Below are 24,432 nucleotides of genomic sequence, written 5' to 3'. Positions count from 1 at the left end.
GCTGAACTGATTTTATGTTTTTATATCCAAATTTGCAAGAAAACTGAAACCCTCTGAGAAAAAAACAGCCACTGAAACACATTTCTCTGTTTGGGAACAGAAGAAAATAACTGTTATTTGTCAATCAAAAAATAATAATATGGTTTACTCTATTTCTGCTCTTTTGGAAAACAGTACATTTAAGAATTCATAGATAACAAAAAAAACATATTTTATTATTAAATGTAAAATTTTAATTAAAGAGCGTGCAAATTTAAGAACATGGATAAATAAGTTAGGGCAGTGGTATTCAACACCTGACACAGGGTGGTGGTCTAAGACATTTCTTTAGCGCTGTATATCTGCACCAAGCTATGATGGGCAGGCTAGAACGCTCAGTAGCCTGTGTATAAAATTTCAAAGACAGTTTGCAAAAGTTTGACACTCAAACAGGTATGTTGTTATTTCAGTGTTTTTATGACTAAATGTGAAACTATTACATACATGTGTACAACGCTTGTTGCTAACCAGTGAGCTTTGCTATTGTAGCACTTAAACAGTGCGGTTAAATGTGATGAGGCAACTCTTATGTTACACTTTTAAAATCTGGCCAGTCTAGTCACCATTTCTCATGTAGTACACAAAATTGCATACACAATAACAGTAAAGGAGTCATGTACTGAAACAATCTGAGCAAGAAACATGCTAGTGTTAGCTAGCAGCTAACCCTGATGTCTTGTGTTTGCTGAAGCAGAGCACTGAGAAGACAGATTAATACTTGCTGCTACTTTAATCTGTGTTTGTTTTAGACCTCCAGTAATAATTCAGCACATATAGAAACATTCTCATGAAAGACAAACACTGAAGAGGCATTCTAAGACGTCCGAGATTTGAGCATATCATGTTGTTGCATTTGCATTGTTGTTTGTACAACAGCAGCTAAAAAATAGATCACTGCAAAAATGGGAATCAGATGTTTAATCTAAAGTTTTACACGTTACTAGTCTATCAAGGTTTCAGTCAATGCTAAGGGTGATTGATAGGTGAATTTGACAACCCAAGCTACATTATTTCCAGGAATGGCAGCATATTTAGATCGATAGACCATCAAGCACCCCCTTCTACAGGATCACAATGACCATTAGTTCATCTGACATCCTCTGTGGTATACACCTGTTCAGCCAAGTCCACTCTGCCTCAAAGGCTTCAGCTTTTGACAAATGAGCCTGCGCCGCCCAGTTTACCCCAAGGACTCACTAACACTGCTTATTTCCAACCCAGACCTCCCTGTTTATTAAATACATCTTCTGCAGGTGTTTACTTTTTCTATTTCTTCCTGGCAGCGGAGAACAGCAAGGTGAGAGAGACAGGGAGGGATCATTGAAGCTTTATTAAAAACAATGTTTATTAAAGCCTGAGTGAAATGAGAGAGGAGTAGAGGAGAAAGTCTGAGTCAAACTGAGAAGTGAGTCAGTGCGACAGACTGTGTGCCAGGATGGCAAGAACGTTAAATAGAAGGAACTGACAGTAACAAGGACAGAGACAAGGAGAAATACTTTAGAGAGAAAAAAAGAGGAGAGAGAATATAAATGATGAAAGAGCAGTTCGGATAGAAAACATGCTGGTGGAGAGTAAAATATAAAAGTAGGTAAACAGAAATGCGTTGGCGTTCCATAGACAAAAAATATAGTGGAGGATGAATGAGAGACTAAAAGTGATGAGGCGAGGCTGCAGCTCCACAGACCTGTCAGGTTTGATGTATGGGCCTCTTATCTTCCAGGACCAAATGCATTATCAAAAACAGTGAGACAACATGTCAATATGTCTCACTGTGAGCACATGAGGAACAAAAACTAGAGGGTGTCACTGCCTCAAAATTCTGCTAGGTAAAAAACATCACTTCTGTGCCATGCATGACATGAGCAGGTGGGAGGGCTCTGAGATACCATGACCAGAAAAACGCGATGTTGTGGTTTTGATTTCTTCGGTAATGGAAAGCCACACAGCAGGGTCCTGCTTCAATCACAGCACAACGAAATTGAGTATTTTTTATCCATTTATGTGATACCAAAGTGAGCCTCTAATAATAACAAAGTTTTATGTTTGATTTCTTGTGCTGGGTGGCGTTTGGAAACAGAATACAGGAATAGATGTGTGTGCTGCAAAGGCTAAAAACAGAATATTACATTAACGGGTGACTTTGCAAAGGCAAGCACAGTTTCATCCTATTGTCATACTGATTGAATGAAGTCCAGGAGTGATGACATAGCAGCAGGCAGTGAGAGGAGAGTTTATCCTCTGGCCTCCAGGAGGGACAAAGGACAATGGCTTAAAGTGCTCAGAGAGGGAATATATAAACATCTCTCCGCTCAGCTCTTTTCCGTGCTTATACAATTACTTCTTCCTTCTATTCATTGCCAGCATAAACCTCACTTTACCACAATACTTTTACACCGGTTTAAGAAAAGTTTGGACTAGGGGGACTTTCAGAGGGGGTTTAAAGTCTAAATTGGGTTTTTAAATCCAATCTATCCTGCTTGTTTGTCCGTCAAACTCAATATATGGCTGCTCAGTAAGCACTTTGTGTGGAATAAAACAAAGATGGTATACTTTAAAGGTATTATTCACCACATCTGCAACATTTAGATGCCAGGCCTTTATAGTTTATAGCTGTTAAGGCCAAGCTTTTCTGTTCTATCGTGTTATAGCGCAATTTTTTTTAATATTGACTTCATTTAAAAACATATAGAAACCAAGAAGATGTTGGAAAAGGGTGCTGTGGAGAGAAAAGGGAGTGACGGAGAAAAAATGAACTGTTCTTTCTTTAGAGTTAACTGTAAGAAAGTATACTGTATTGTAAAACTGCTGAGTCACTCAAATTCAAGCACATTAACAAATCAGGTTCTTTTGGTTATGTCCGGGTCAAGTCATTAATTTAGAGTGTTTGCATAAAATTACAGTAAGCCTGCCTGAATCTTTTAAGAGTCCAGGATCTACTTGGTCAAAAGTTGGAGCTTGAGCTGATGTATATAAGAGAAATAATCTCCTATCGCTTCCGAAAACATCAGATCAAAATCTGACACCACTCCCCGTAATGCAACAGAAATAACAGCAGCTTGTTACCAGTTAGCATAGCTAGCATGATGACCTAGAAAAGGTGCGTTGCTCCATCTAAAGTTTATAACATCCAGCTAACATCATCTCTAGAGCTCAGTACTGACAGAATTGTCTAGTGCATTCAATATTTTTCATAAATGGTTAGACAAACAGCCAGACGAACAAACCACTTAGAATTTTGTTGGAAATTTGTTTTCTTAATCAAATTAAATGGAGATTCAGCTTTTCAAGTGCTTAGCATCATCAGTGCAAAAAAAGCCCACATCATCGGCTGATTTTTGTTACATGTTCTGTTCAAGACAACTGGATACAACGCACCGAGGTAAGGCATTTTTCAGTACTGTTACGTAGTGCAAAGGTTTGAAATGTGACATTAAGCAAATGTTGTAGTAGCCAGCTGTATGTAGCGCTATTGGCAGCCTGGCGCTCTGACGTGTCTGTAGCAGTGGCGGCTGGCCAATAGAGGGCGCCAGGGCGCCGCCCCACCGTCATTACCGTCAACATTACCTTGAAGCATGAGCATGAGACATTATAAAAGAAAAAGAAATAATAAAATATAACGTTCTGAACTATACGTATATAAATTATAAATTTAAATTTGCACAATGAATATTATATATTTCATGATGAGTAAAGTTGTTTCATTCATCTGCGTTGTCTGATTGGTGACGTGTTTCCACCCCGGGGCGCAGAAATCTTTGGCCATAGGCCGTCGTTATAAGTTGTACATGCGCAGTGGCTCCTCTTCAATGCAAGAGATAGGACCATGTCAGGGCGCACCTTTCCTGCGCCCACCACCCTCCCGCTATGGAGCCGACGTCACAGCCGTCTACTATAAAGTGCGGTTGATTGACAGGACGAGTAGCGGGAGTAGGAGACGATCAAACAGAGACGAAAGATGGAGAGAGAAAGCCTAAATAACACAGTTAAGTCGCTGATATCGTTACCTTTTGAGAGGAGATCGTATCAGGAGAAGGTGCATGTAAAAGAGCGGGGACCTGATCAGCCTAACATCACGATCATTCAGCAGTCCAAAGATAGAGGGAGGCAATACACCCGCTCTTTTTCCAGGACCTGGTTTAGCAGCAAGGCTTGGCTAACGGCATGTAGCGAGGCTAATGCTTTATTCTGTTTTCCCTGCCTCCATTTCCAAACGTCAGGATCTGACCCAGCATGGATAAATAGAATAGAATAGAATAGAATAGAAAATACTTTATTTATCCCCGAGGGGAAATTCAGGAGTCACCGCAGCATTTAAGAAAACAAAAGTAAGAAAGAGTATAGAAAGTGCAAAAATGTCCATAAGAAATTAGATGACGACATCCCGTCCACCACTCGTCCACCACTCTCCAGCCCAGCCAGTCTCCACCTCCACAGGGTCCAGGACTGAGCCTCCCCAGCAGTCTGTTCAGTCTCTGTCTCCTGGATCCTGTCTGCTCACAGCAGGCGAAGCTCCTCCAATGTGGGGCGGCGTCCGATGTCAGCTCCGTCAGCCACGTCCGTGAACAGCACGATGCCGCTGGGTTAGCACGGCTTGCTCATCCATCCCCCGGAGCGAGATCCCACGTTCACAACAACGATGGATGGAAGGACAGGTCCACGTCGTCACCTCCCAGCTCACATCCGAGAACCAGCACGTCGTCCTCACCTCCTCCTCCTCAGCTCGAGGGAAATCATCAAGCCCTACACTAGTTAGCATGGACATGCTACAGGCTGCTAACAGCTAATTTCGCATGTTAACAATGCAGCCATGGTTACATGTAGGATCTCCAGACAAACACAGGAGAAAAGTAGTAAAAAATATCGCCGAAGCCACAAAAAGTTTGGTGTCCGTGACCGACAATGAACCATACAAAGTGATGATCCACTCCAAATACAAAGATTACGAAAAAGAGACGAAGAAATTACAAGAAACGGACAAAGACGAGAGAGCTGCTGCAACAGGCAGCTACTTCGTAGCGCCTAGCAACCGAAAAAAGGTATAAAAAGGTAAAAAAGACAGGTATTACTGATTTAAAGCACTTTTCAGAAAAGGCAAAGAGGCATGAACAAACTGGGATCCACGTGGAAAATGCCCTGCGACTAGCTATGTTTGGAAAAATAAACATTTCATGTCAGCTTGATGAAGGCTTCAGATAGGGATCCGTAAACACAATGAAGAAGTTGACAAAAACAGGCACATCCTATCTAAAATAATAGACTGTAAATACACAGGTGTGATACCCTAGCACGTTTGCTTGCTTATTAGTATATGTCTGTTTTGGAGTCATAGCCCCCCCTTGATAAAACACCACCAACCGCCACTGGTCTGTAGGCTAACATGACAACAAGTAAACTGTCAGTTTGTCTGTAGTTTAGTAGCTGTCTATATTTAGCACAGCTGGCAGCCAGTTGTTCTAAAACATGTCAGTAATGTGAAACGTTAGTGGATCTTGGTTAGCTATGTCCTGCCAGTCATCTACCAAGCAGAGCTAACATAACCTCACTCTTCATTTTATTGATAGACTCTCAAGTTTGAACAGACCACTGTAGAATAACTGCTGCATGTGGGTTGGAATGAACATTATCACAAACAGCTTAGCTCATGTGTTAGCCTTTAGCCCATGCCCTATCACACTCCTGTTTATCTTTCTTCTGCTCTTCTGTCCTATTTCTGTCTGACAGTTTGGCTCCTGTGTCCACCATCACTACAAAATTAATCACAGAAAACGTTTTCAGCAGGAAAAAACACAGATCTATCTTCTCACTGCTAAACTTCGTCAGCAGGCGTGGTGTTGTCATAATAACTTAGACCTGCAGCAAATCAATCCAGTCCTGCTTTACCTGATCGGAAAGCTTAGAGGTCGCATTTTGAAATAGCCTGTAACCTGTAATATTGGTGCTGATTATCTAATTTTAAAGTGTGGATTACGATTAGGCATATATCTACAAGAGAGACTTTTTCAAGATAACTCAGAAACTCCTCACAGCCCCTTTAAATGATCATCGAACACTTTTAAATGACTGTAGAATAATATTTTTGCTTTAAATGAGCATCCTGTACTTGCACCCGTTAAGAAATTTAGCTTAAGAAGTGCAGTGCAGCTAAACAAGCAGGCTGATTGTAGCCGCATATAAACCAAACAAATGGGAGAGTTACATAAACATTTTTTCTTTATCCAATGGAATTTGGCAAGATTGTAACTTTAACAGTCCTGGCGCAATAGTTTAAAGCCAGGATCTGTGACAATGGCTTCTGTATTTGTTATTTCATGAGTGGCCAGTTACATGCTGATGATTTGAGATTTTCAACTTCAGGTTATCATGGCCACCATATTTTACACTCTTGATGTCTCCTCTTCACACGCTGGTTTTGCCATCTTTCCCACATCCAGAGGCTTGGCCTGGCTCACAAACATGTGCTGTTTTTAGGCAAAGTGTGGATCTCATAAGTGTCTTCACTTTGCTTCTCGCTGTCAGTTTTGTCCTTGGATCGTACCATATTTTAACACCTGTGATGCTACTAAAAAATACAGTAGCGCTTCAGCCAAAACTGTCAGTGTAAACAAACAAATATGCTAGGCTGTTGGTGTCATACATCTGAGAGTTGTTGAACCTATCCCGAAGAAGGAACGGCTGTAAAAATAAGACAAATACACACAGGAGTTATGGTAGCAGTGTCACTCGTGCTTCAAAAAGCACAGCTTGGTTGTTTTATGGCGTTTTGACTTAATATTACATTTGAAAGCCCAGAAACGTGCATACAGTCTTACTCCCTCACATGCATTTCAATTCCCCCTCTGCCATGGTCATTTATCCTCAAGCAGGCCTCTTGTTTGCATTGCTAGGCAGTGATAATTGTAAAGGCTTCTTTACTGTTCTCTCTTCATTTTACATCATAGAAACATGCCTCTCTTTGGTGCACTACATACACACACACACACACACAAACACACATTTCCTCTGCTTGAATCATGACATTCAGCTCCTGACGCTCGCCCACATTTCAGTCATCCTTGGAGGAGACAGAGCTGGCAGCTTCACATCGGCCATCCAGGGACAATGCGGCATGCAGGCAGGCAGGAAGGAAGGCGGGCTCTACTACAGTAGTGGCATGGCAGGTTCAGCTGAAGGAGAGGTAGTGACACCCATACTAATGAGACTCTACGCAGCGCAGTAACCGAGCGTATGCAGGAGGATCAGGCAGAAACAATCACACAGTTTCCACACAGAGCACATTGCCTTGTGGAAACCCTCCTCTCTTGGCCAATCAGGGGAAGAAAAAAGTTATTTGCTCTTTTCTCTTTTCCATCTCAGTCTACTCCATTTCTGAAACATTCTGAAAAATATGTTGCACACTAAGCATTCACAACAACGCAGCCTCTGCAAACGACCAAACATCAACCATGTTACTGCTGGGAGAGCACAGTACTGTTGGTCAGTTAGTTCAGAATATGCTGCAAGCTGAGCACTGACTGTCTGCTTTAGGATTTGATTAGAAGGAATAGATGAGGGACAACAAAGACGCACAGAGATTTAACTTCTTTTAATAAAATTGTTCTGACAGTGTGCGCATTGCAGAATCCCCAGCAGCCCAAAACAAAAACATTAACCATTCTTTATCATCAGTATCTTACTCAAAGTCTACATGATCTCAAATTCAAGTTTGTCAAGCTACTACAGTGTGTTCATGCTGCAATAATTTATGTGGTGTGTTGGCAGAAAGCAGAGCAGTGAGAGAAAGGCACTGGCACACTGAAGTGGGAGCATTGATTTGCACTGCCTAACTATAGAGATTCGACTTGTAATTTTTTTTCATTTGAGTTAAATTTACTGTTTCATTTCCTCCTAATGCAAATATTTTGTGTAAGCCACCCACCAAAATGTGTAAAATCAAGAAGGGCATAGCTAAATTTTGAGGGCTTGCATAACATGGTGGTGTTTACAGCACATTATTATAGAAGAGAGGAGGATTAAAGGGAGAGATGAAGAGATAGAGGATGCAAAAGTGCAAACAGTGACCTTTGGGAGCCCTTGCAATCCTCCAGATGAAATTCATTACCACCCCCAGCAGATTAATAAAGAGTGAGATTGCCTTGTGATGACAGACAGATGCTCTCCATGCAGGTGGTGAAATCTGGGCCTAATATTAGTTCCATCATTAGTCAGCTCCTAATACAGCTCTTTTATCAATGACCCACAGTCATGCTTCCAGACAGGATCCCTTTGGGAAAGGCTAGAACTGCATTATATCTCTGAGTGAGACAGGATTTGCCCTCCAGCCTCCTGTGAGGCTACCGAGCATCTCTCTGCCCCATTACCTGCCAGCCCTCACGAACAGCTGCCTCCCTCCTGAAGTGAATTATGCAACAGTGGTGTTTACAATGAGGGCGCACTTCCTGTAGGAACACAAACATGCACGTATAACCTCAGCGTAGAGAAGGAGGAGCTGCTGTCTTACAGTAATCGCTATAAGTCTGTACAGCAGACATCTCAGGGTGACCTGCTCGTCGACTCAGCGCTGGGAGATGACAATGAGACAAGTCACGTTGAAGTAATCTAAGCATAACAGACAGCCTGGAGACCGTGCGCTTTAGGTTCACACAAACAGAACACAGCAGAGGAATTGCAGAAGTCAGTCCTTTGCCTGCTTTGCTAATCCTGCCGCAGTGACTGAGCAACATAACTTTTTCCATTACATCACGAATCCTCTCTCTAAATTCAGTGAAACACAAAGAGTAAACACCTATTAGCCCGTGTTAATGGACAGAGAACAAATAATTAAGCTCTGTTTGTTTGCTGGGTTGAGCTTCATTTCCTCTGGTTTTTATCCTCTGAATATTCATGCATTCAGTTAAACCCCGCGACATTTCAGGATGTCGTCATGACATAATCGATGAAAAGGCTCGTATGACAAGATCTCATGTAACTGTGTGTGTTAGCTGTTACTCATGCAACATTGAGTGCTACTAAAACAGAACAGGCTCCACATTGTGCAGCCAGTGTGAATGCACATAGCTGCTCCCTGAATAATACATAATAATGCCACTGCAAAGATAATACAGAGAGAAATGAACAGTGTGGCAAATTAGTTTAAAGAAATTAGATAGAAAGGATGTGGCTTTGATTTGTGAAAAAAGGACACATGCTTAAACTGCCACACCGTTAAGGAGTGCAGTCAAAGATGTGTGTCGATGTGGGTGTGTAATGTCTCAGGTTTGGATGTTGTTTTTGACTCTTCCTGGCCCTGGCAGTGACAGGGTTGTGTGGGTTTTGCATGAGAGTCTCTTCTGACCAAACATGGTTGGTCAGGTTGGTTGCCAAAGTAATAAACAAGGCATGGGGGCAGCAAAACAACCACGAGGACACAATTTCATATCTAATCACACCAGAAACCTTCCAACCTCACACATGGAGGAAACACTCCTACAGAAATTATATGCAATGAAAATTAAATACTGGCACAAAATCTTCACTTAGTTTGCAGCACAAAATGTGTTTGAGTAAAAGATATAGCCATTTAAATTGCATGCTAAGACCAAACATGCAAATTGTTGCACAGTTCAAAAGAGAGACACTTGGTGGTGCGTAAGTCTACAACACAAAGTTGGTGGAGACCAAATATAGAGCTCAGAGTTCAATAGATACTCATTTATCACGACCACTTACCCCAATAGGGACACACATAGACACACACCTGGTCTTGAGCATAACAGGGCAAATGGTGAGCATGAAGGTAGTTCAGGCAGTCATCGAAATCAAGCTAACAGGCCCACAGAACATTAGCTGCTCTTGACACAGCCCCAGCCACCTGAAAGCTCAGCTGATTACATCTACACAACTGTATGGCTATGTCTGGTTCTTAAATACTGATGATCACTGTCCCAGTATGGTCACCCCTGTTCCGGTGACCATATTGGGACAGGGGACTGCCCTAATGAGTTGTACTGTAGTCAGAGGCAAGGTGGATGCTTTACTCACTTCATTCACCCTACAAACAGATTGGTTCATTACAAATCTTATCAACGTGGCTACCTATTGACTCAATATAATTTGTGTATCAAATTCAATGGTTTTATTTATTTTTAAGTAAGCCATAAAATGAATACATCTCTGACATTTAAAACAACCAAGTCATTTGAAAACAGTGGCGGCTTCTGGCCAGTCAAGGAGGGGAAGCTCATTTTTTTCCGGCCTACGTCATAAATTTGTTTATTTATTTAAACATGAATTCTACCCTCCGTTCCTTTTCAAGAAAATGATCTGTGACCCTGACGTACCAACCAGGTTTTTTTTTCCCAGGGATTTTACCAGTGTTCTCTCAATGGCCAGCAGAGATAGACTGCTTAAACGGCCTTGGCCCATTGTGTCACGGGTTTAATACGTAAGCCACTTTTTTTGGAGAAGCTCCTCTCTACATCTGCAGGCTGTAAGTGTGAGTGACAGGGGGAGGAGCTCCACAGCTGTAGCTGTAGCTGCTTATTGGTGAAAAGATAGAGAATATTTTAACACAACGCTCGTCGTTTTTAAGAAAGGTTAACTCGCTGGGGATCGATAAAACCTCCGGATCAGTCCAGAACAACTAAAAGTACAACGGACGGTTATACTTCAAGATCGCTGACTCACTGTCAATCAAGAAGGGATTCGGCCTCAGACAGATCATCCAATCATCATGTAGAAGCCCAGTGTTCAGGCCAGCCCACTGCCTCATAGACCCCAAGAGACGCCGAGCGCCCGATGGGTGGGACAAAGCCCAGCGTTTATCCAATGACCACCCACTCTACGCTTCCCCACTGAAGTCAGGAGACGCTAAGCATCCGACTGTGTTAAAGCGCGGAGACGCTGAGGGGATGAATGAGAAGGAGGTCGAGTCAGTTACCTGCAATAGGTAACTGATTCTGAACAAAAGATGAAGGAACATATTTTGTCAATGAAATGTACACACAGCAGTACATATCACCATTTTGTTTTGGGGACATTCAAGGGGAAGCTGAGCTTCCCTTCCAGTCTTAGAGCAATCGCCACTGTCTAAAAATCGGTTGAAAATTGAGCAATCTACAGTTATTTTAAAGTCTATGGTCCATTGACTTGAACGCTGTGATTGATCGAGCATCCCTGTCTCAAGATGGCGGCCATTGTGATGATGTTGCTCCCCACTGACTCACAGCGTGCATGAGTCATCTAGTGTTTGTATATATCTATGCTCTCCTCACCTCACTCTTTGGCATTCCATGTAGGCACATGGAGCAAGGAGTACCAGGAACAGAGCTATCGTGTCAAAGTTAAGTTACTGCATGCAAATACTCGATTCTTTACATGGAGGTTTTAATTTGATTTCAGATTAAACAGAGAATTTAAATTCAGAGTTGCAGCTTTATTTGCTTAAATTTTGTTTTTTTTGGATAAAGTTTGCATAAGGAGTGTAGTTATCCTCTGTTTGGTGTGCAGTTCTGTTTCCTTAGAAAAATTTTGAAGAAAATTTGTTTTATTTCTTTAAACTGCTGCACAACAAAAAAGTAAGACACAGAGAACTGTTAAAAGTGCATATTGGGAAAACGTGCTACTGCTCAGAAATAGCCAGAGTTCAACAGGCATCACATTGACATGCATCACTGACACCTGGTGTAGCTAAGATAATGCCTCTCTCAATTTGTTTTGTGCAAAGCAAAGTTTTATGTAAAAACATGGCTTGACAAAAAACAGATTGACAAGGACGATACAGACCCACTGGTTCAACCAAGTCCAGTTGGCCAGAAACATTACTCCGCATGACTGATGTGTTTGTTTTCTGTGGTGGGTGAATGACAAAGTACATTTTTGCCATATTCAATATGTAAAGTCAGGGTCTATCACTGATGTGTTCACAACTGGTTTAAATGCCCCAAAGAAGCAAAAAATCAAGCACCAACAATAACGTTACAATTGTGCCTGCTCCAAAGCAGCAAACACTGGTGTCATTACAGGGTTATGAAAATCCACATGCTTTGTTTGGACTTTGTTGTTTGCAATCAATTCCTACTGCAGTTGAAAGTTAGGTTATCTCTACAGTTTTCTAACTTTTCTGTTATCTCAAGCTATGGCGCCAACTTCACGTCATTATGCAAGATCCTGACACCATGCAAAGGCAGGATTAAGTCAAAGCAAAGCCATGGTGTGATTTCTGAGTCTTAGACTCAAGCTTAGTTTAATCTGCAGTTCACACAGGGCTACAGTTTTCCCTCCTGAAATACTTTAGTAAGATGTGAATGCCGTGAATGTGTCAGAGAAAGTGCACTTTCACTCATTGCTTTACCGGTAAATGTAGACAGCAATGAGCTTGATTGCCGCTTGTGCAACCGTAACGTGACAACTGCACCTTGTGTTTACTCTTCATCTTAAACACTTTGTGAGTGTGTGTGTGTGTGTGTGTGTGTGTGTGTGTGTGTGTGTGTGTGTGTGTGTGTGTGTGTGTGTGTGTGTGTGTGTGGTATGATTTTAAGGGATATAATTCAGTGGTGGTTAACATGCCTGGTAACTGTTTCTGCTGCTGAAACACATTAACATACCCAAAAGGTCAGTGTTTTCGCACAAAGAGACCTAGATTTTCTTTTTTTTTTTTTTTTCTAACACAGTGACTCATACCCCTGTTTTGTGGTCTGTCTCTATGACTGTTACACGGACACTTTATTTTTTCTGTCTTCTTTTAACTTACACAATGTGTTTATAAACCCTGCCTTTCATTGTTTAGGCCATAGCCCCACTATTTTCTTGATCTTAACCACAGTCAGACTCTTCCTAAGCCCCGCCCTCTTTAGTTACTGTTGCTGGGTCATTATAGATGAACAAAAGATTAAGATGGGAATTCTTTTTGTATTTTAGATGTTATAAAGCAAACAGTAGGAAGATACATTCACAATATCTTTTCAGGCATTAAAAAACATTTTAAGAGAAGCTATGCCAGTTTGAATGCAACTAGGAGAACCCATAACTTATTTACTTTGAGACTGAAGAAATACTACAAAACTATGGCCTGTATGGGCCTGACATGCTGATTTGATACACGGTAGTGTATCGATGAACATGACAAGCGGTGCCTCTTTTGTTCAGAAACAATCGTGGAAATTGAAGAAATACTACTCAAAACAAAGAGTCAACTGATTGACCAACACTCATACCAACTAATAGCATAGTTGGAACTTGAAAGTATTTAATATAAAAGTCAAAATCTTTCGGTGAAAATGTTGAGTTTGTAACATTACAAACTCTGACACAAGACTTTGTTTAAATGCCTTCAAGGAATTTCTAATTAAAACTGAAACTATCAACATCACACATGGGAGTTGAAGCTGCTGGGAAGAACTTGCAGAACAGCATTGATTTTGAGTCCCCTATGAACAAAAATATACATACCATACCTTAACTGTTATTGTTTAGTCCCGGTCTGAAAAGTATTTTGTGAAAAAAAAAAATGTTTAATGGTCAAATATGAACATTTGCTTTTGAAAATGAAGATAGGCTGTTTCTAATACCAACCCACTCTTGTTAGTGATGTTTTTGTTTGCTTCAGCAGGTCATACAGAAGCATTGGTATCAATTTCAGTCCTGATCACAACTAATCAAATCTTCTTACAGAGGCTTTAACAATGAACAGGTAACACTTTCAGTACAGCTACTTCTAACAGCTGTGTGTTAGTGTTGTTGGCTGGACATTAGGTGAGACTGGGTGGTGAGTGGAAACAGAGCCAGAGGGACAGACACAAGGCTCTCATTTTTTCATTCATTTACTGTATAGCAATTGGTGAAAAAAGAATGTGACTTGGATAATTGGCCAAATGCAGAATACTGGCCCCAGTATTCAGTTAAGAATTGACTACTGTTATGCACTTAAAGATTCTTGTGTTTAAAAAAAAATGGAATCTCAATATGTTTTTTTTTTTTTTTTTTATCAATTTACTTTTGTTTTCTCCTGTTGTATTCATTCACTGTGATGAGGCTTCAATGGTACTTTCACTGTTTGTGCTGGAGTCTGCTCTTCCCTCCCCTGAAACAGGCATGTAATCCAGCTGCAGGCTTCTGGTAACCAACTTTACTGTGACCTGCTGCTGTTCAGCTCACGCTGTGTGTAGCATAAAATCAGATTGCATTTATATCTGACAGAAACAAGTTTGTTTGGTTCCACAATAAACAACACAACACGAACTGCTCTTCTGATGTTTTATGACTAAGAAGCTGCTCAAGTAATGTTGTGAAGTATTAAAACACATGTTGGTACTAAAGGAAATACAGGGCGTATATTTCATATTGTAACAAAGCATTAAGAGTAAATCATTAAAATGAAGAATAATGTTTTTAACTGAATGAAAGGCCAAAAAAAGAGACTAGCTATCATTTTCCTCCTCTATTCATTCTGCAACAACTTGCTGGATCAAAAATCGACATGAGTGCTGGTCAGATCTCTCTTGGATGCAGGACAGTGATGCAGCTATCCGTGAACGAACTAAAGCAAAGCCACACATGTCAGGAGGTGACAATAATCTTCTGGTGCCGTGACTGAAAAGTGGCAACAGCAACAGGCGTGTTAACACGAAATGCCGGGTCCATATGGTGCTCAGGGCCCCGGCCTGGGCTTCAAAACAGGCACACCCAGGGTCAGGTCTTGGGTTTGAGTGGATGTGTTTGGTGGCAGGAGCCAGAAGGCAGGCGTCCTATGGAGTTAATCTTCAGAAGGCTCAGATCTGCTCTCTGACTCCCTATCAAGTCTAATGTCTGTGCATACCGACGCCTCTGCGGTGATGTGACACAAGAAAGCGTGAGCTAGGACAACCAGCGAGTAGTGAGCTGGTAAAATGTGTTAAATTAACAAGGACACAACAGATTTAACCATGCATTAACGCTAGGGAACCATGCTCAAGGCAAGAATTGATCTTTGACTCGCATAATTCCCTCCACAGTATAATTTCTCCTTCAATCTACTCTGCATTTTCTAGTTTGTTTACCACAACATTCCCACATGCTTTGTGATAAACACATTAAAGTCAACATGAGAGCAGTCTTCTGTTGTCCTGCAGCTCTCTGGAATATATACATATATTTATGAATTTGTTTTAGACCTGCTACAGGGACACTGTTTTCCAAAAGGCTGAAATGTGTTTGTCTTATGGTTACATTAAAGGCATTAAAGCCGGCTCGTAATTCAAGGGCAGTAGATATTTCAATGAACCCTGTAAGCTGTGTCCCCGTTCAGGAAAAGTCTTAATGTATACATTCATATATACACACAAAAACAACCACCCACTGAAACAATCACCAAGAACAGCCTGGGAAAAATTCAAGCGAAGGTTATAGAAATTCTCTTTGTAGTTGCAAAACAAAATATCCTTGAGCTTTGAATCTCACCCTGTATTATTTCCGCCGCATCCTCTCTGCTTTCCTGTATTTCCTCCTCTTTCAAACAGAAAAACGCCTCTCAGTCATGTAAGGCAGCCTTCTCAATTTGATTTCTAGTGCAAATAATTATTTTTGTAAGCTGCACTTGATTGTCAACTGCAAGCTGAATAACTTCATTAGCTGCTCATCCAAATTTCCATTCATTTAAAGTCAGATTTAAAGCCTAATATCCCCCAGAAAGCTATTATTCCAAAAGAAAATATGAAGTGAAGTAAAAACACTAAAATTAACAAACAGATGTTGCCCGGATCTTCCTCACGTCGGACACATGAGACACATTAATCACCAGGAGACACACACTCATTAAATGCTGTGTGCTGATTAAGTGTCCCTGGTGAGGAGCGTTCAGCTTAACATGCAAATTTGTGTCAGAGGATCAGTTCAGTGAACGCAGCCCGAGCAAGGACTTATTGTAAAATGACACATGCAGGGAGATAACAAGTGGCCTGTCAGGGGCCCGCTGTAAAACAGTTGTTTCTATTTCCAGCTCTCACACAAGAAGTGGAAAATGAGAGATGCTACAACTTGACAAATGCGGAGAGAGACGAAGGGAGAGATATTTGAATGTTTATCTTTCAAATTTGCTCAATCCTTCATTTTTTGCTGCATTCTGAAAGCTGATAAAAAGGATGGAAAAGATGGAGAAAACAGCGATGGTAAAATAGAAAAGTGGAAAAGGCTAGGAAAGGACAGGATGGAGAATGAGGAGAGAAAAGAAAGCATGGGAGAAGACAGAAAGGAGATGGGGGAGAGGCGTGGAGAAAAATGAGAGACAAGGATAAAAGGACAGGAGACAGAAGGACATGAAAGAATTGGAAAGAGGGGGGAGACAAGATAAGAAGAGAAGGAGAAGAAAGAGGAACAAAAAGTAAAAAAAAGAATTGGGAATGGAGGAGATAGGGAATGAGGAAAGAGGACATGAGAGATAGGAAAAAGGGTATAGGAAAAGGATGGAGAAGAAAGGAGAAAAAGAGGATCCAATAACAAAAGAGAGAGAAGATAAAAAGGACTGAAGAGGAGAGAGGAGATGAAAGGAAACAAAAAAGGAACCAGGAGAGGATGGAAGGGCAGCAGAGCAGAGGGTGAAAAGGGCATGAGGGGAGGAAACAGGAGGCAGAGGACAGTAGAGGGGCTGACGCAAAATAAAACAAGAAGAGAAGGAAAGGAGAGAATAAGTTAAAGAAAAGAGGTAGGAGATGAAAAATATGGGTAGGAGGAATAAATAGAGGAGATGAATGAAAAGGATCTGAGGAGGGAAGGGAGAGTGCAAAGGGAAGACAGTGAAAAGGACATGACAAATGCTGAAAGGATAGAAAAAGGTAGTTAGAGGAAGTGAAATGAGTGAGGAAAAGAAGAGAGGTAAAGGAGGAAAAGGTAAGGAAAGGAAAGAGCAAGTCAGGGGAGAGGGCAAGAGGATGAGGGGTGGTTCAAAAGAAGAAGTAAAGGAATTGAGAATTGAGAGAGGAAATGAAAAGAGGTAACATGATGATAGGGCAGCAGAGGAGAGAAGTGAAGAGGAAAGAGGAGAGAAGAGGGCAGAGAAGGAGAAGAGAAAAAAGTGATGGGGAGGTGGAAAGGGAGAGGAGAACACTGAAGATGAGGAGTAGGGGGAGAAGAGAAGAAATTAGGAGAGTAGAGGAGAAGAGAAGGTAAGAGGAAATAGGAAAGATATGAAAGGAAAGGATTACAAAAAGGTAATGGAACAGGGAAAGAGTGATGAAGGAAAGAAAAAAAGGACATCCTGGGTAAGAAGTGTAGAAGAAGGAAGTAGGAAAAAAGAAGCCAAGTGGGAGGTAAGAGGTGAGAGAAAACTCAGAGATAGGTTTTAAGATTATAGGTCAGGATAAGGAGATAGACAAGGAAGGAAAGATCAGAAAAGAAGAAGAGCAACGAAAGGGAACAAGGAGAGAAGAAAAAGAAGACTGGATGATGATAGGGCAGTAGGTAAAAGAGAAAGAGGGGGAACATATGATAGACAGGGGGTGGAGAGGAAAAATAATGTGAGGTTACAAAATGATAAGAAAGGAGAGGAGAGACAAGCGAGACAAGAGGAGAGGAGATGGTTGAGCAGATTGACCTGATGGCAGGAAAGGTCAGCGACTCAGCAGCAGAGCTCCATCAGAGGAGGCCGACGCTAATCAGCTCCAAACACTCCATCAGCTCCTGCAGGAGACGCACTGAGAGCAAGCAGCTATCCCAAGGTCATAAAATCTCTTCCTCTCCCTTTCTCTTTCTCTTTCTGCTCTCCATTAAAGTCCATCTTATCCTCAGATCTGAGAGGCCGCAATGAGACAATCGCTGATCAGATGGAGCATTGACACACTTGGTTGGAAATGTACACACTGAAGTGGAGTTACACCAAAGCCTGTTTGTTATGGTGAGAAACCAACAGCATAAATTTTACACCTGCTAAAGCTGAACTGTTTCATCCATATCAGCTCAGTCCAGAAAGTTCCTAAATAGAAAAGTCTTTTTTACTGTAGCAGACAATAACCGAGAAACTACGTAATCCATCCAGACGCAGTCATCCATCATTCAACATAACAGCTTGTTGAGTGACATGAGAGGCTGGTGAGCACACTATATTGTAATTACCTTGTTGTGTTTGTCAGCCGACCTTACACCCACCACATACTGCTGATATAGTGCAGAGATTGGCAGAGGAAAGCCTGGGAGTTAATAAAACAGAATAGGAGGCTCAAGGAGAAGAGAGGAGAAGAGACGTTTTGCTCCAGAGACTGTTGTCCATGCTCATCCAAACGCCAATTAGCAAAATACCATGTGACATTCCTGCTCTTTCCCTTCTCATGATACGACTAATGCTCCCCAGCATGCGCAGTCATACTTTGCAAGGCTTTATCGTGCTGATGCTGAAACACAGAAGGTTGGACACAGAAGGTTTAAACGCTTGTGTTGCTTCCCCTGCAGTCTGAAAGCTCTTCTTACAGCGTTGGCTGATGGTTGGAGAGGTAATCTTTTTTGCTTGAGTGATAGTAGAAACACACAAGTAAAAATACTCCTACACATGTGAAATTCTGCATCCAAAATCTTACATGGCAAGAAGAATTTCTAGAAAAAATGATTCAAGTATTTGGAATAAACTTTTCAGTCTGCTAAAGCAAAGAGTGAGTAATGCATTTGACCTATTATTAACCCTACCCACACACATCTCTATCTAAAATAAAGCTGTATTCCACTCAGTTGTGTTTTTAAAAGCATACTCTAAGTATACTTTAATGTAAGTGATTTTCCACTGTAGCATTTATTCACAGCTACCTGCCCATGTTCTTTCTTGTTGTTTTCATATCTCATAGCTTTTAATCTCATTTTAATTATTACTGTCCTTTTTATAATACTGCCTCATTACCAGACTGTGTTAAATACTCTATTGTGATTGGTCAAACCCTAAAGTAATTTTCAATAAAAAAACTAACACACAACCCAAGGATAACCTGATAAGACATGCCCTAGTAAAATCAACTTAACATGTGTGAAGTTTTGTTGTGAAACTGGGTTGGACTTGTAAGCTAAAACTGATTTAAAGGTCCCATATTTTGCAAAAATCACTTAAGTAATTTAGTGAAATTTGTGGGTCTTTGGCTTTCCTCCCTGCCCACAACATGTGATAGTTAATGACAAAACCTGTACTTAGTAGTGCTTGTGAATGTAAAACCCTGATCTAAAAGGAGCTGTTTGGATTTTGAGGATCTGCCGACGTCAGCGATTCCCTTTTTTGACCAATCAGGAGCAAGTCTGACCTGATTGGTCCACTGGAGCAGATACCCCTGAACCCCCTCCCCGCCCACTCCTCTCGAGGGGGGAGGAGAATGCCAAAGTTGAAGAGCCATCACTGCTTCGTTTTTGGCTGTAAACAGCTACATAGTTCCATCATGCACAAGCTTCCCATCTAAGTTCATTTATCAAGGAAATGTGCCAGCAAGACACAGTACAACTGTGCATGTGTGTGCTAGTCACTTCACGGCCGACTGCTTTTCCATCTTTGGACAGTACAACAGAGGGCTAGCGAATAGACTGGTCCTGAATCCAGGCACATTACCAACCGTCCGCCAACAAACCTCGACCCCTGGAAATGTGAGTATTTTAAATGCTGTGTGCTGTGGAGCAGATGTAAGAGCTTTTACTTAGTGTCCCCTGTTTCTGTGTTAGCTTCAGGATGCTAACTTTAGCTGCGGTTAGCCTGTTGTTTTAGCCTGTAATGTTACGGTATACTAGCTTCGCTACTTTCTAAACATTGTGCACTCGAAGCTCCGTAGTCATGGTTACATAGCACCGATCTCAGTGAAGCGGAGGAGCGGGGCGGTATCAGCGATGGCTCATTTACATATGAAGGTCACGCCCACTAAATCAGACCATTCTGAACAGAGGGGCTATGAGAGCCTGGAAACAATGCTGCTGTGCTTGACTTATTGGCTTTTTGAACCAAAACATGTCACTACCATTTCATGTAGACATCAATAATCCATATTAAACTGTAGAAAAGGAGCATAATATGGGACCTTTAAACTTTATACTGTATTAAGGAGTAATTTGAACAATAACCGGCAATAAGTAATATTTCAATGATTTAAAGAGGGGGCTGTGCTTTTCCATGTGTTAAACATGGATATAAAGTCACAGTGCTGGATGTTCTCCCTAAACATGCAGATTTTTAAACTGCAACATATTCACATGTTGTATACATCCCTGTATCTGTCTGTCAACTGCTCCAAACAGTCCGTTCTAAAAAATAGCACGAGATCTTCTCAAGCTCTTCAATAGACTTGCTGAAGTGATGAGGTCATCACATGAGAAGTTTCTAACTGGTTCATGACACAATGGAGGGGAGGCCCTCAAACAACAAGGTCTGCCCACAACTCTGCCTCCTGACAGGCCTTTAGTGGGCTGACCAAACAGATGGAAGAGGGGTTTGTGGAGTAGGGAGCTTTAAAGAGACAGGAACTAAAATGAAGCATTTCACCTGGAGGCTGAAGTTTTTTCTGAAACACCAGTGTATGAAAAACAGGGTTTTTTTTTTCAAATGTAAATATTTTAAAGCTAGTACAGGGTACCAGAGGGACTGTATAAACAGCAAGTAAAATATATAATTAAAACAGTTAAATACAGTTGGGAGTAAGCATTGGGAATGATTTCATTTCTACAGCTAGGTGTCTCTAACTCAAAATATAAAACATTTAGCATAGGATCAAAGAAGATGTCTTCATTGTTAGATTAAAGACAACCTGTCACTAACAAGTGGTTCAATATTCCAGCTTTGATTTTTTTATTTTCAGAGCCGCAGTGACACACTTTAGGGTTATGTTGATTTTGTTGCCCCCCCTTAGACAAACCTGGTGCGTTTATCTCTTGAACTGAATTTGTCCAGCTTGTGCAAAAGTATTGTTTTGTGACAATGGTCGTGGTATACTCCTGTGCATTTTTTTTCTAACTGGTGTCCTTTTTATCCCCTTGTCTAATACCCACCTCATGACAGTGAGAGGCATAAAAGATTAACTACAGTCTTCTCTCTGACTGTCTGGTTTTGTTGCGGTGAGATAGCTGTGATTATTGAAGCCTGTTTTGTAGCATTAGCTTAAATAACATTTAGTCTTCTTACTTCATGGCACTCTGATATAAAACACATATCTTTTAACCTAATTATCTAAAAGAATGTTAACAGGGTAAAACCCACTGATGTGGGAATGGATAGCAGCTCACGGTCAAGTAGTTCTGAGTATCTCAAACCAAACATGTTAAAAACTTGATCTTTGATTAGGAATTTTAGCTAATTATGATATGATACAATAAATTTCTTTATAAATATTTTTCTACTTATGCTACTTTATACCACTGCTTATTCTTTGAACCGCTACAGCTACTTAAAACTTTGCAGCATTCTTTCCTAATGCTGATACACAATATGATCAAAATGACTTTTACTCATCACAAAGTACAAGCTTCTACTGTTTTTGCAACAGAATGAAGTAGAATACATAATTTTCTCCACTGGCGATTTTCATGACAGTTCTCCCAGTGTCAACCTCATGTATTCAGTATCAATGTTTATGCAATACTAGTTCAGGTGCTGCAACACCACAGGTCCCGGTTTGGAAAAGAGTTTCAGAGCTGTGAGTCCTTCGACGTCACGCTGATGTGTGTGATACTGAACAGCATCTTGTCTAATCACTCCCTGCAGTAGCCCTGACTAAGCCAGTTTCAAAAACACCCACCACCCTGGACCCAAGCCAGCTGGGTTTTCTTCAAACTCCATGCTACAGTATCATCACGGCTGCTGGCCTCCTGGCAGCAGATATGACATTGACACCTATAGTGGGAGCCTGCGGTCCACCACCAACAGAGCTGTTTCATACAGGACACCCAGAGCTTTTCCTGGACTGTGTTTGTACCGCTCTCCGCTCAGCTTGTATGCTTTTATTCTCCCGCTGTTTATTCTCAGCGCAAACAGTTCCAACACACATTTAAAAAGCATGTAGAGGTTCACAAACAGAAAAGGGGGTGTTTACCATTCAGCCTATGGTGAGTAAAGCTCTTAGGATCTTCAAGCAGAGGCTTATACACTGCTGCACTGACATCCGTCACTTTGCTTTCCACAGATTTGTGGTTGCGTTGAGCTGCAGATGAATTATTAATCAGCCTTCCACCAACAAAATGGGCTTTTAATTGTAGAGACTACTGTTGGACAACAACTGAAACACGGGCCTCAGATACAAAGTGGCTATCGATCAGTCTCCAGCTGGTGTACATCCAAATGAGAATCCTGAAGGGTGCTCCTTCTCCATCCAGAGGACAGTTTGTTTTTCACATATATCTCACATTTTATATCCTTAAAACTGCAATATTCTCTCACTAATCCAGCAGTGAGAGAGATGAAACTTCAAAGGGAAGATAGAAGGAGTATGCCGCTGTGGTTTTTGCTTTAATCTGAGATTTTCAGACTCATCAAAAGCCCAAGACTAGCAAAGCAACCAGGCACAAGTAAATGGTAATTTAGTGCTGATTAATTCAAAATCTGTACTGAGCTAAAAGCTGACAGAGATTTGCCTAATTGTTCTCAATAGATGTGCTTTCCCCTCTTAAAACTCCACAAATCCACTCACTGTCTTTCCTTACAGCAGGTTTTATAACTTTGTCCAGCACAGGAAATAGCCTACACATAGCCTACGTATTTTGCACTCTACATGATGACACTTACAGAAAGCAAAATGTTTTATATAAACTGACTTTGGCTCAGGCGGGCTGGAGGCAGCTCTGCTCCAGTCAGTCATGAAACCAACCATGTTGACATGAAATTCTCAAGTCACATCGGTATCTTATCCACATGCTCACTTATCGACAGGTAAAAGCGACCTATTTTAAAGCATTTCAACTCAAGAGCAGAGATTCACGGTGTAAAAATGTAGCCTGATGAGCCGAAATCGAGGCAGTATTTTTTACTAAAACCCGCAACGCCCGATTGTAAACCCCCAAACGTGTCAACAAGCTTACCTTTTTCATGTTATTGAAACCAGCTGCGGATGGGTGTCGTTCACACGGGAATAGTTATCCAGCTCTTACATGTCGGCCGTAATATCACTGTCACCGGCTGTTTGTCTGAAGGTAAACAACACGGTCCTACAACATTGCAAGAATTAGCCTTAAATATTTGTTTTCTCTTCCTTTGGATGTATGGCACAGTCTCTCTGCGGTTCTTGCTCGTCGGTCCTCCTCCACACAGTTCAGCGGTCCTCTGATAGCAGCTCACCGGCACACACACACGGATCCATCACGGCAGGGAAAACGCAGTTTGGAGGCTGCCGGTGATGCCGCTGCAGCAGCGTTTGGTCCGTCGAGACACGGGATGAGGGAGGTGGGGGTGGCGGTGGGGGTGGGGGCATCTGAGGGCCCACGACGACACACTCAGCTCCGAATATGAACTCATCGGACCCGAAATCACGGTCTCATGAGCAAACGGTGGTTGATGAATCATTATGCGCACAGATACGCAGCATGCGCGCGCGCCTGAGTGTGTTTTATTGAGTGACGCTGTTTGATGATTCAAGGAGAGAGGAGTGAGCGTTTAGGGGAAAATTCATAAAAGAAAGATATATTGTCTTTTAAACTATGGGCTTAATGATAAAATAAGCCAGACGACTAATTTTGTTTCTGTTTCTCTAATTTATGGGTTCATCAACTATTTCATAAACGTTCAGCTACTTGATGACTTTCTTGACGAATTCGAGAAGTATTAATACAGTTTGTGTTTTATTTGAATAGACCATCTTTCTCTGGATCCAGAAGAGCCCTCTCAAAAATTCAATTTCACTGAACTATTCGACTTTTTTTTTTTTTTTTTTTTTTTTTTTTTACAGAAACGTAGAAATACTGTCGCCAAAGAGGTAAGTTCGTGGCAAAGTATTTTTTTTTTATTTATTTAAAAAAAAGTTTTTTGTCAATTTTGGAAGCCCTAAATTGACACTAGTGCTGTTGCCATGGGGCAACTTCCAGTTGAAAAAATGGAGCCTATGCGAAAGCATATTTATAGCCTGGTTCAAAAATTTCTTGAGTCTACAACGCTGATTTCACTTTGGACACACACTGTATGGTAAGTGATTTTTTTTTTTTTTTTAACTTGGTGGTTTGAAAGTTATTAGGATTATTTGATTGTCCAATCACAGACACAGCTCAGGTCACGTGACTGACGGACGCCCTGTAGCTGTTCGAAATGTGGCTGCTTCCTTGGATTGGCTTCATTTCAAGTGTCAGGAACAGATGGGTGACGTCATGGAGGCTACGTCCATGTTTTACACAGTGTATGGATGTTGCCAGCTGTGTTTCAAATCAGATACTTCCATCAGTACACCAAACACAGCTGCTTTGCACTTCCTGGAAATGACAATTGCAGTTCGCTACTGTTCACAGGTGTTCCTCTGCTAC

General features: G+C 41.3%; 1 protein-coding gene across 5 annotated transcripts in view; it reads right to left on the bottom strand.

Moving 5' to 3' along the window:
* dlgap4a (discs, large (Drosophila) homolog-associated protein 4a) overlaps positions 1–23,495 on the bottom strand; it is a 96,161-nt gene extending 72,666 nt beyond the window's left edge. For all 5 annotated transcript variants that reach the window (XM_074680935.1, XM_074680936.1, XM_074680938.1 and 2 more), the window contains exon 1: positions 23,005–23,495. The gene's annotated coding sequence lies outside the window, so the exon portion shown is untranslated. The remainder of the gene's footprint in view (positions 1–23,004) is intronic.
* Positions 23,496–24,432: the final 937 nt, after the last annotated feature.

The sequence above is a fragment of the Halichoeres trimaculatus genome, unplaced genomic scaffold, assembly GCF_033239565.1.
Source record: "Halichoeres trimaculatus isolate MK-OKI-2021-1 unplaced genomic scaffold, fHalTri1.1 fHalTri1_scaffold_11, whole genome shotgun sequence".
NCBI classification, from domain to species: Eukaryota; Metazoa; Chordata; class Actinopteri; order Labriformes; family Labridae; genus Halichoeres; species Halichoeres trimaculatus.
Note: the sequence above shows the minus strand (reverse complement) of the source record. Positions and strands in the feature narration are given on the sequence as shown.